We start from the raw sequence: 11,203 nt of genomic DNA, 5'->3' as shown, positions 1-11,203 counted from the left end.
TAATCCAGGATAAGCTGCGATGTACTTGTCACGATCAAAATGAGAGCACAGGTCAGCTGGCTCCATGTTTCTGCAGCAATGGCGATCGGGGGAGTAAAAAAACAGCATGAAAATCCTTTTCCTGTTTGGTTGGGGGTGGGGGAAAGAGGGTGGGGGAAGTAGCGCTGCATCCTGGGATGATGACACTTGTCACAACAGCCTCCGTGGTTAGTTGCACTGTGGGATAGCTTCCCACATCACACTGCTTTCTAATTCGAATTAAGGCTGGTCAGTGGGGACGCAAAAAACCAGCAAAAACTCTGTCATGTGGACAGTCTGCAGCACTTTCTATAAATCAGTTTCTGAAAGTCGAATTAAGCTAATTCGATTTAGCGCTGCAGTGTAGACATAGCCACAGACTCCTCATTTCTGTAGTCAAGAAGACTGAGTGCAGCAAAGCAGCCAGAATTTCCCAGGTTACATGTGATCACTGTCTTGGCCAGGGAAAGTACAACTGAAGACATTTGTAACTAAAGGTAGAATTTGGCTTTGTAGGCAATCTGTTTCATCTAATGTGGGGTTACCTGTTTTTATATACTGTGTTCATACGATGCATATTTCTAAATGTGTTTGACAGCTCAAAGACATATGGATTAGATAGTCTGAGTATCTGGTATGAACCATGAGGTACTGGCTGTTACCAAAGGCAGGTTACCAGACAAGATGGACTAAACTGTTCTGTTGTGGTATCGCAACATTTTTGTCTCAATAAACATTGTTGTTCCCAATCACACAATCAAACACACCAAATCCTGGGAAAGGAAGGGAAAACTTCATTTATTTTTTCTATCTAAATTAGAATCGGAGTTGCTTCAAAAGTTGCACTTAAAATATAAAATGATAATTCATACTTATGGACAGCTCCACAGCATTAGTTTTTTTCTGAAATAATACCAACTACTTGTATTCACCAGATCTGAGTAGGAATGTGATTCCACATTCCTCCCGCTCCATTTGTGCAGTAGTTCATAGGCTTTACATATAAGAACTATGACCTGCAGCGCTATTAATTCTCTTATTTATGATGTTCTGGAAGCCAGTTGTTTCCAGATTTTTCTTTCCTTGGAGATGCCATTTGTTCATGACCCACAACCAAACTCTGAGGCATCAGGTCTATTTTTAGAGATGTTAACTATGAGATAAACCACATAAAATTCCACATTATTCTAAGTATCTGATCAACCTGCTTTTTTAATATTTTCTTATATGAAAGTGAAATTGTACTAAATTCATGCATAAAAATGACCTTTTCTGCAAACATGTGATATCCTATACAATCCATTCATTCTCAACAAAAGATTGCAATAATATTTGGTTTAATAAAAAAAATTTTCTTTTAAAGAAGCAACCATCCTTTAGAGTTACAATCTCTGCTATATAAAGAAGAAACTCTTGTACAAATGACCCTTCAAGTATCCATTGGAAGCATTGGATTAACAACTAGTATCCTGAGATGCACAACAAAAACCAAAGGAGGCTGAAGTTCCTGTGAATAAAGAGATATTGGTGTGTTCAAACAGCTAAACATTTTAAGCTACCTTGGAGGGAGGCTATGCACTTCAATAACCCTTTAAATATCCTTTGGGTAATTAAAATTGCTGAATGTCATTATTTTATATTTACACAATATTCCTGTTTCAAAAAAAGAAATCCAAGGTGTTTTGATAATGACAGTCCATTACTATATATATAGAAAGAAATAGCTCGATTATGTTTTTGCCAACTTGACAAGAAAATTACACTGAAATATTTGAGGTGTGTCCATTCTGATTCCATCATTAAGAAAGAATTGAAGGATTTAACTTAGAATGATAACAGCTTAATGACTTTTGGACAGCAAATAAATGAGCTAGATTGTCCATCAGAGCAAGCTGACCTCCAAAGTGCCAGAAGATGGGCTGCCCCCATCCTCATAGTGGAAGATGCTCTAATATTTCTACCTGTGATTTTAAAAGATATTGAGGCTTTATTTTGTAGAAGGTTCACAGACAAGTGACATTTGACTTCTAGTGTGGAGGTTTAACCCTCTCTGTTTTGGGCCTTTCATATAATATGTACATAGAGTGAATTAATTTATCATGCAACTATTAAAGATAAATCTCATTTTAAACTTTTTAAGGATTGCTAATAACAGTAGTGGGTTGACAATTTATTGTTTTTAAGGCTAAAATAGCTATATTTGCCTGTTACAAGTGTTATAAAGAAACTGCCAGATTTGGATAGGACACGGTATCATATGTGTAGCAGGTGAAATTAAAGACAACACCCCCATCCCCATTTATGGACTGGAATGATGTGGAATTTGATGATATTGTCAATGGAGAATGGGATGAATGATGAGGGTTTATTAGGGAAGACCAAGAGTTCATTTTTGGCCAAGTTAAGTTTAAGTTGATGGCAAAACTTTCAGTTGTCGGAGAAACAGGACAACATGGATCACTTGATGATTACCTGTTCTACTCATTCCCTCTGAAGCACTTGGCACTGGTCACTGTCAAAAGACATGATACAGAACTAGATGAACCATTAGTCTGAGCCAGTATGGCCATTCTTATATTCTTACGTATGGCCATTCTTAAAATGGAGGCTTGGATGGTCGGAGAGGGATTAGGAGTGGAAAAGTTGATCTATGGATCATCAGCATAAAGATGGTAGTTGAAATTGTGAGAGTGGGTGAGACTTTTAAAGGAACAGTGTTAGGTTCTATGATATTTACTAGATTGTAATGGACATCTGAGTAGCTGCTTCCTGGCAGATGATTTTTCTCAGCTGTCACATACCACTTTTCCAATAGGGATTCTCTCCTATATTATTCCATTTCTTGCTGTATGTTCATTTCCAAGCAGTATTCCCTTTTGTTCATATTCAAATATTTTAAAAAATAAATATAAGCTTCTTAGTTATAAGTAGCTAAAGATGGAAGTATTCATTTTATCTAATACTAATACTCCATATGCTGCATCTATCATCTCTAAATCAGGACTGCATAACACATTAATTTATTCCTTGATTCCCCAATTGTCCTCAAATCTCCTCACCTACACTCATCTTGAGTAAATATTAAAGATATCAAAGCTCAGAGGTGATGGAAGTGAACTAGAGGAAATCATATAACAGTTCTTCTTCCATGATCACACAGGATAGAAATATTTTCCTTGTTTTTAAATATCATTGAATTTTTATTCTGAGCCTTAAGGAGAACACAGCTGATAAAGAATTGGTTTCAGAAAACCTTGCCAATTAATTATATCATCTTACCAAAAATAGTACTTAGTGGATACTAAATATTTACTGTTTGCAAAGGCCTAAATATAATCTCCTTCCACGTTCCCATGCCAGAACATCCTTCTTGTAGCCTGAACAATTATTACACTTATAATATTATGTATTGGGGTGCAACATGCACTTGCCACAGAGAACAGGTTCTTTTCCTAGGTGGCTATTTAACTTACTTAGAGATATGTGAGAAGATGGAATTTGGTGAAGCATATGCAGAAACTTAATTTAATACAGACAACTATAATTGACATCATAGGAAAGGATCAATATTAATAAATATAAGGATAAGATAAGTGTGGTAAAGTGGTTTCCTGCACTGTTCATACTTACAGTCTTGCATTGTGCATACTTACAACTTATAGAGACCATTGGAAACAAAGACAGAAGAGAAAGTAAATGGAGCCCATCAGAAGGGAAGTCTTGATTCAGTTTACACTATCAAAGACCCAATGGGACAGGAACTGGATGTGGTATTTTATACCATTCCTTATATTAATAGTATGATTATATACCATATTTGATCCTTTACCCTGATTATAATAAGGTCAATAGCCACCCCATTCTTATGTGGCCTTTGGGATCTCCATAATTAAGCATCAATCATTAATATTCATGATTTACATCAATTATACTAAGAAATTAAGTTTCTATACTATACTAAGAAATTAGGTTGGTATAACTGTGTTCTCAGGGTAGGGAAAAATCCACACCCCTGAATGGTGCAGTGAAAACCGACCTAATCGCCAATGTAGACAGCAGGGAGGTACAGTACCAATGCTGATGGGACAACTTCTCTCATTGGCATAGGTAGCATCTTCACTGAAGTGCAACAGTGGTTGCACCACTGTAGCCTTTGAAGTGTAAACAAGCCCTTATTCATTCCTATATGTAAATGAGGTCTAATTGCTTACATACTGCATAGCAACCTATTTGCCAAACCCCCACCTCTGTGGTGTATTGAATCTGTTTGTGGTTATTTGTTTGTCTCCCAGAATGAGAATGCAAAATATCTGACCTGGGGTTATTGCCTTAAGTCTCTTGTATTTCAGCTACACTTCACCCTTTAGTATAACTACTCCCACAAATCTTAACTTAATATAACAGGCCCTTAATTATAGCAACCTTAATAACTCATTTACTTATATTCGCCTGTCTATCACGAATGCTTTTTCTGAGCTAATAAGCAATACGCCCCCATCAATCTTATATTCCTATAATGCCATTTTACCTCTAGAAAGCATTAAATCACCCACAAAACATGAAAGAGGGTCATAAGATCAGGTCAGGGGTCAACATTCTTGCTAGCTTCCATGACTAGGGTGTTAAAAATGAAAACAAAATATGCCAGAAGCAGATGATTGCTGAACAAATATTTAAAAAGTGTCAGGCAAACTGTGAAGAGCCTCCAGAATGATGTGTCTGGCACTTTTTTGTAAAATGCTCAATCCACAGTGGTGGGCATGGGACAGACAGACAAGGAGCAAGCAGTCATTCCTCTGCACAGGGCAAAATCTACAGATTTATTACTATGGGTCTTCCCCTTCCTGCAGGCAGAAACCAGACCTATCAATCAAAGTAGACTGATAGCGGCTACATCCTTGAAGACCCTTGAAAGAGAATGGAAAAATAGATCTGTAGATCACTAGCATAAAGATGGTTGTTGAAATTGAGAGCAGAGACAGGTCCTACAATATTTATTAATTACCATGAAACTGCTGGATTGACAGGATTGATTTTCTGATTTCATCTGCTGCAGGCAGAATCCACTAGACCAGCGGTTCTCAACCTTTTTTTCCCCCGAGTTCCACTTGGGTCAGATAGAGTCAGGTCAAGTACCACTTGGGAAAAAAAGTGGGGGGAGACTTTCGGCGGCAGCGGGTTACATTGGGGGGAACAATGCCCTCTGCCATTTGCCCCTTTTCGGTGGCACGGTTTCCCCCGGGTGGGTGGGTCGGCACTTCCGGCAGTGGATTCGGCGGCGCGGTACAGCTCACGTACCACCCAGCCTTCTGCGAAGTACCACCGGTGGTACGCGCACCACTGGTTGAGAACCACTGTACTAGACCTTCCTCACAGACCAACATATAAAGAAAATGGGTTTTAAGCAGTGGTCCCCAAACTTTTTAGCTCATGCCCCCCCCCTTACCTCTAGCCATGTCCTTCTCCCACCCCTCCCTGCCTCTTCCCCCTCAGCTGGGGCTGGGAATGGGGCCACCGTTAGGGCCAGGCACTGCAGCTGAGAGCAGAACCACAGCAGCAGGGAGCCCAGTTGGGAACAGTGGCCAGGGGTCAGGCTCTGAGTGCTGCGGCCAGGAGCTGAGGCTGCAGTGGCCGAGGCTGGGAGCAGGGCTGGGGGCCACGCCAGGGAATCGTGGCCAGCAGCCATGGCCGGGTCAGGATTTGAGGCTGGAGCCACAGTTGGAGGGTTGGACCAGAACAGCGCTTGCAGCAGCATTCTCTCCCTACTTCCCATGGGGGCTGGCCTGGGCCCTGTGCCCCCCAATAGGGCCCACCCCACAGTTTGAAGACCTTTGATTTAAAGGCATATGAGTGACAAGTGTAGAATGATCAGACAAGGATGTCTACATACTACCAATAGTCTACAAGAGAAGACTATATCTAGTGTACTTCTAATGTATTTTTTTAAATTTGTTAATGCATTGTTTTAGTTATCTATTCCCGAGCAGTTATTTGTGGCGTCAGAGCTATGGTCATTATCCATTATTGAGTACAGGAGGCATAGTCACCTAATCTAAGAGCTTTTACCTGACCACATTTGCACAGGAAGTCCTATCTGATTGATGCACTAGTGAATAAAAGGGGGGGGGGGGTGAGGTGGTTGCATGTATATCCTTTCCCCACTAATCAGACACTAGTCTTAGACTGACGCTAGGACAGATGCATCTTTGATTATTATTGGATTGTGTTGTCACCACATAGCTAAGTCTGGACTGATACATTTAGACTGTGAGTTGTGTATACCCATTTGCAGAAGTCAACATTTTTTAAATAGTCATAGGAATACATCTTAAAATCTAAATCATCTGATAGTTCATGCTAGTGCAATGTACAATTTATAAAACAAAACAGCTATGCAGTCCCCTTTGCTAATAAAAGACATTACCTCAACTATCCACTAAACAATGGATTTCATTTCTGTAATTTTAGTTATATTGTCTCCATTTTCTGTTCCTTCTCTGTAGGAGGGTCCTCATTTTTTTTTTAAAGTTAAATTACTGTTTGCAAAAGATGCCAGTTTAATAAGTCTGGTCAATGAGATCCTTTTTATTTATGTATAAAAGGTACAGCCCAAGCACTGACTATCTGATCATTCTGATCCATTAATAGACCTTAATAATCTTCTGAAGAAGTCACAGTTACTGCTTGAGAGGAGAGGTCAATCTCAGGGTTCATTCAGTCCTTTGTGTTTTTGTAGTAGATTTCTAGTAGAGGGATGTGAACTCGGTTGTGAATGCCTCTTCATTAAGTGGACTAAGATCATCATTTGTTTTAGATAATGTTGCATTAAGGACTGATTTCCTCTTTGTTCCTCTGTCACCTGTTTCCCCAAGCCTCACTTCTAGATATAAAAATGTTGTGCAACAATAAGAATAAAATGGTGAACAGAATATTCAGTTAGCTATACTTCATTGCTCTACAGTAGCTCATTTTAATAGAAGTAGCTGTTGTGAGAGGTACTAATATTTGCTTTCCTCTAGTCTTTCTTAAAGAAAGAATTCAGCTCCCCCATCCTAAGGATACATCCTACCTTTTACCTTAAAAAAAAAAAAAGGTATTTGCTAAATACATTTCTGAATGTTTGGCAACAATGAAAAGTGAGGGCAAATTTATGAAACTAGGTCCACTTTTGCACTATGCTCTACCAGAACATTTTTTGTATTTCCTGTTTCCCCCCCACCCCAAAACCACCACCATCCCCCTTTGAGTTGCAAAAATATTTGATTTCAATCTCATTAAAGGCTGTTATTGTGGCTATCTGAGTGGTTTCATACTTACTTCATGAATACTACATCACAGCATTTAAAAATCAAACATGCTAGACTTCCTGAACATAGTATACTAGTGAGTCTGTGGCAGATTAAGTGAACTGAGACCACTCATTTATAGGCTTAACAAAGAGATAGGTTTGTCACTAATTGAGATCTAGGTGCTAACTTAAGGTTTTAATAATGACCACTTGGTTAAAGTACAAAACAAATATAGTGACCCAACCAAAATATACAAAAAGGAAAAGGACTTCGAGCCAGAATACATGGAAGAAAAAAAAAAGCAAAGAAGCATTATTCAGGGCTTATCCTCACTACAGAGTAAATCTGCATGTTGCCCCAACCCACTTCCTGTCCATACAAAAAAAAAAAAACCCTTTACTCACATATGGTGGTGCTTTTAAATGCTAGTTATTTGGCCTCTCAGGGACTATATAGGCTACAGCTCAAGTTAGCTCAACTCCTCCTCAGCTGCTAGCACATTCACTCTGTACTGCTCAAGTGTTATTTTGCACTGTAACCACTCACACTTGAGAGGCATTAATGCTGCAGTGAGACCATAGCTACAGGCCTTGTTACTCCTAACTCAGCCTAAACCAAAATTGAGAAAAGAGCTAACCTATTGACCCTGTTTATATTGACAGGTGGTTGCTCCCTGATTGAGCAATTCTCTTCATCAGCTGGACACACCACTCATACTCTTTTCCAGCTGAGCAATCACCTGTCACTGCTTATCTACTCTGAGGGCCTCAGGATTGTTCTTTGTGCTTCACTATGGAGCATGCTATGTATTAGTGTGTTCACAAATAATTAATTAAATAACGAGTAGAACAGGAATCTACACTTCAGTCTTCCACATCTCAGAAGAATGCCCCTAACTGCCAGGCTATAGAATCATTCTCTTTCTCTCTCTCTGGGCCAATGACTATTCAAGTATTTCATAGATAGGGGAACAGTTTCAACAGGAGAGACTGAGAGACACTCCCACTAAACTATCCCATTGCTCAGGCTTCTCCCTTGAAATATGGAAGAACCAGGTTCAGATTTCTGCTCCATAACAGGCGGGGAGGAAATGAACTCAAGTGTCCCCCATTCCAATGAGTGCCTTAACCACTAGGCTGAAAGTGCTAGGGGGATACGTCCTGCTGCTGATATTTTGTAAATTGTGTCTAAGACAGATGCACACACAAAAAAATTGGCCAACACTCTTTGACAAATTGATTTCAAATTTGCAAATAATTTTGGATCATCTGAAACTGCATTTTTTCATTGAACAAACTACTTGACTGAAAAAGCTTTAGCCAGCTCTAATTATATATACAAACCAGGAGTCCCTGGTCATTTGTAGTCTAATGATATTCAGGATGTAAACAGAAAAGGCAGAAGTAAGCTAAAATAGCAACATATACAATGTTAAATAAAATAATAGGTCTAAGAGGTTCTGACCACATGGAATGAAGTGTGGTCATGTATATTTTTCAGTGATCATCAAACCATGGACTGCCTGCAGCAAAATCACAGGTCTCTACTGCTTGATATAAAGGATAACTTCCTTAGCTCTGACGAAGTAGAAGAATTTTATAGTCTAAGATCCACCATTAGTGGGTTATAAGATATAAGGATGTTATTGTCTCAGGACCAGCTATGCCTGATCCTGGGCAAGTCATGGGATTTCTGTGGGCATATGATCAGTCTCCAGGCCCATTAAGTCCAAGGAAAGGTTTCATGTGTGGAATCTCTCTGCCTTTTGAAGAGTAACTATCATTGATCATTATATTTTTCCAGTGCTCCTAGTAAAGTTCATGCAGTGACTCATATTAGTCTCTATTTCCATCTTTATGTGGGGGGTGGATTCTAGGCATGAGGTACCCAATGGTATCAATGACAGCCGCAGTTGCAGCATGCCTCTCAGACTCTGTGGACATGATGGCCATTTATAGAGTTCTTGTATTACCACAGAGGAATAAAGACATGAGAAACTAGAAAGACTAAAATCGGTAACAAAGCCAATGCAATAACAACAGTGTCTTCTCCCTCTTGCATTATGTAAGCAAACAAAATAAAGCTCAAAAGACCGATTTACATTTTGAGTTGTAGAGGTTACGGGACAAAACCGGAAGGTGGTATAGAAATAAAGGGACCATGACCATACTTGGTAAACCAAATGTCTTAATCTTGAAATTACATTTTCTTATAAAAATAACTCTAACTGGAGTGTTTTTAGTTTTTCCAGAGTGTGACAGATGATTTTCATGCATATTAAGTCTTTGCTTCATAGATTCTAGCCTGTATGCAACACATTTGTTCTGTTTTATACTAAATATGCTATGGTCACATTTGCTTCAGACTTTCATTACTGTACTGTCCACAGTGCTAACTTTGTGGAGTTTGCTAATTTTTTATTTTCTTCCACTTCCTCAGTGATGGGCCTATATGCAAATCAATTAGCCTTTCCTCTTGGGAAACCTCATCTACCTGATTGATGACTATTTATTTGACTATTGCTTCCCCTAAAGCAGAAACACGGGTTATCTCTGATGTGCTTGCCATGTAGAACTTGTAGATGTCGTGCCTTTCCCAAAAGGGTTTTAATGCTTTTTTTGGAAGCTGGTTGTTACTCATATCTTTGCACAAAACCAATCATTAAAGATTATGATATTGACTGTACGTGGAACGTGAATATGAAGATAAATAATTTCTAGGGTCAGTTCCCTCAAGGAATGAAAGACATTAAATCTCCTCCTCTTTACACTTCCCTTATTTTCAGACTGTCATACTCATGTAGTGAAGTCATAGGATGAACACTTTCCTCTTTGCAGACCTGGATATTGATCACAACTCTGTCTTTTCAGCTTTCTTATTTCATCCTCTTGCCGCAGTTTAACTGTGCTTTGTAGGTTGATCTGCACTTCTCTAGGCTCCTTATCAGGTTTTAAATGATTCTGGAAAGAATTCCATCAGTTTATGTGTTGATCATGAAAATGTCACGCTTACTCATCAGTATGAGTTCTCTCAGCCAAGGTACCTATGCATGGCAGAATCACAGAATACAACTGATCAGATTATATCACAACACATGAGAAAATTTTAACAGCAATGGTTATTTTTATGAGAAAATTTTAACAGCGTTTTGTGACTCCATTTGTCCCAATTGACTAACCACTACTGTGGCAACTCACTTCTAGAAGAGAGGGCAAGATGCATAGGTCCCAACTCACTAAATTTATCCATCACTCAGAATCACTTGAACTCAGCCCTTAGAGGTTTTGTTGCAGCTTAGCAGACTTGGGTGTATTTTTTCCTCTCAGACCATTTAAACTCAGCCCTTAGAAACTTTGCTGTAGGTGGACAAGCCCCACCTGCAGTAAGGTACAGAGGCGCTTGGAGCAGGATGATCAGAGTAGATAGTCTTGGGTTGTAGGCCTTGTATGTAACTGGGAAAAGCATCTCAAGGTGGATCAGGGCATCACCATTCGAGGCTGACCTGGAATATCTGAGCCTTAAACCACACACTCTTGTCTCCCTCCCCATTTCCTGGAATAGCTGGCACAGCCATCTGCACTGTACAAGGAACAAAATAAAACCACCATGGAAGTATGCCATATTAGGAGGAGCAGGGGGAAGAATGATGATCAGTCAGGGCAGGTAGTGTTAGGATGAAGGTTTTGTATGGATCCAGATGGTATCACAAAGCAGCTCTTGGTTTTCCCTGGGATCTAATCCAGGACTAGATCTCAGGAGGGAGAAAGGAGACCACAGAAAGGAGAGAGTGGGTGAGGTGACCGGGAAAGGACTACAAGGCAGGGAACTAGGTACATGGAAAGGAAAAGGAGGTAGGGAGAAGAAGAAGGGGGCAAGAGAGAAAAATTGAGTGGGAT

At 39.5% G+C, this 11,203-nt stretch overlaps 1 long non-coding RNA gene across 1 annotated transcript; it reads right to left on the bottom strand.

The window, feature by feature from the left end:
• Positions 1-6,277: 6,277 nt before the first annotated feature.
• LOC137142023 (uncharacterized) lies at positions 6,278-7,911 on the bottom strand. The gene is made up of 2 exons (XR_010916823.1): positions 7,712-7,911; positions 6,278-6,898 (listed from the first exon to the last, which is right to left on the bottom strand). It is a non-coding gene; the product is annotated as an uncharacterized lncRNA (long non-coding RNA).
• Between the last annotated feature and the right edge of the window lie 3,292 nt (positions 7,912-11,203).

This window comes from Emydura macquarii, unplaced genomic scaffold, assembly GCF_026122565.2.
Source record: "Emydura macquarii macquarii isolate MOO-44397 ecotype Brisbane River unplaced genomic scaffold, CSIRO-AGI_Emac_v2 contig_3128, whole genome shotgun sequence".
Lineage (NCBI taxonomy): Eukaryota > Metazoa > Chordata > Testudines > Chelidae > Emydura > Emydura macquarii.
Note: the sequence above shows the minus strand (reverse complement) of the source record. Positions and strands in the feature narration are given on the sequence as shown.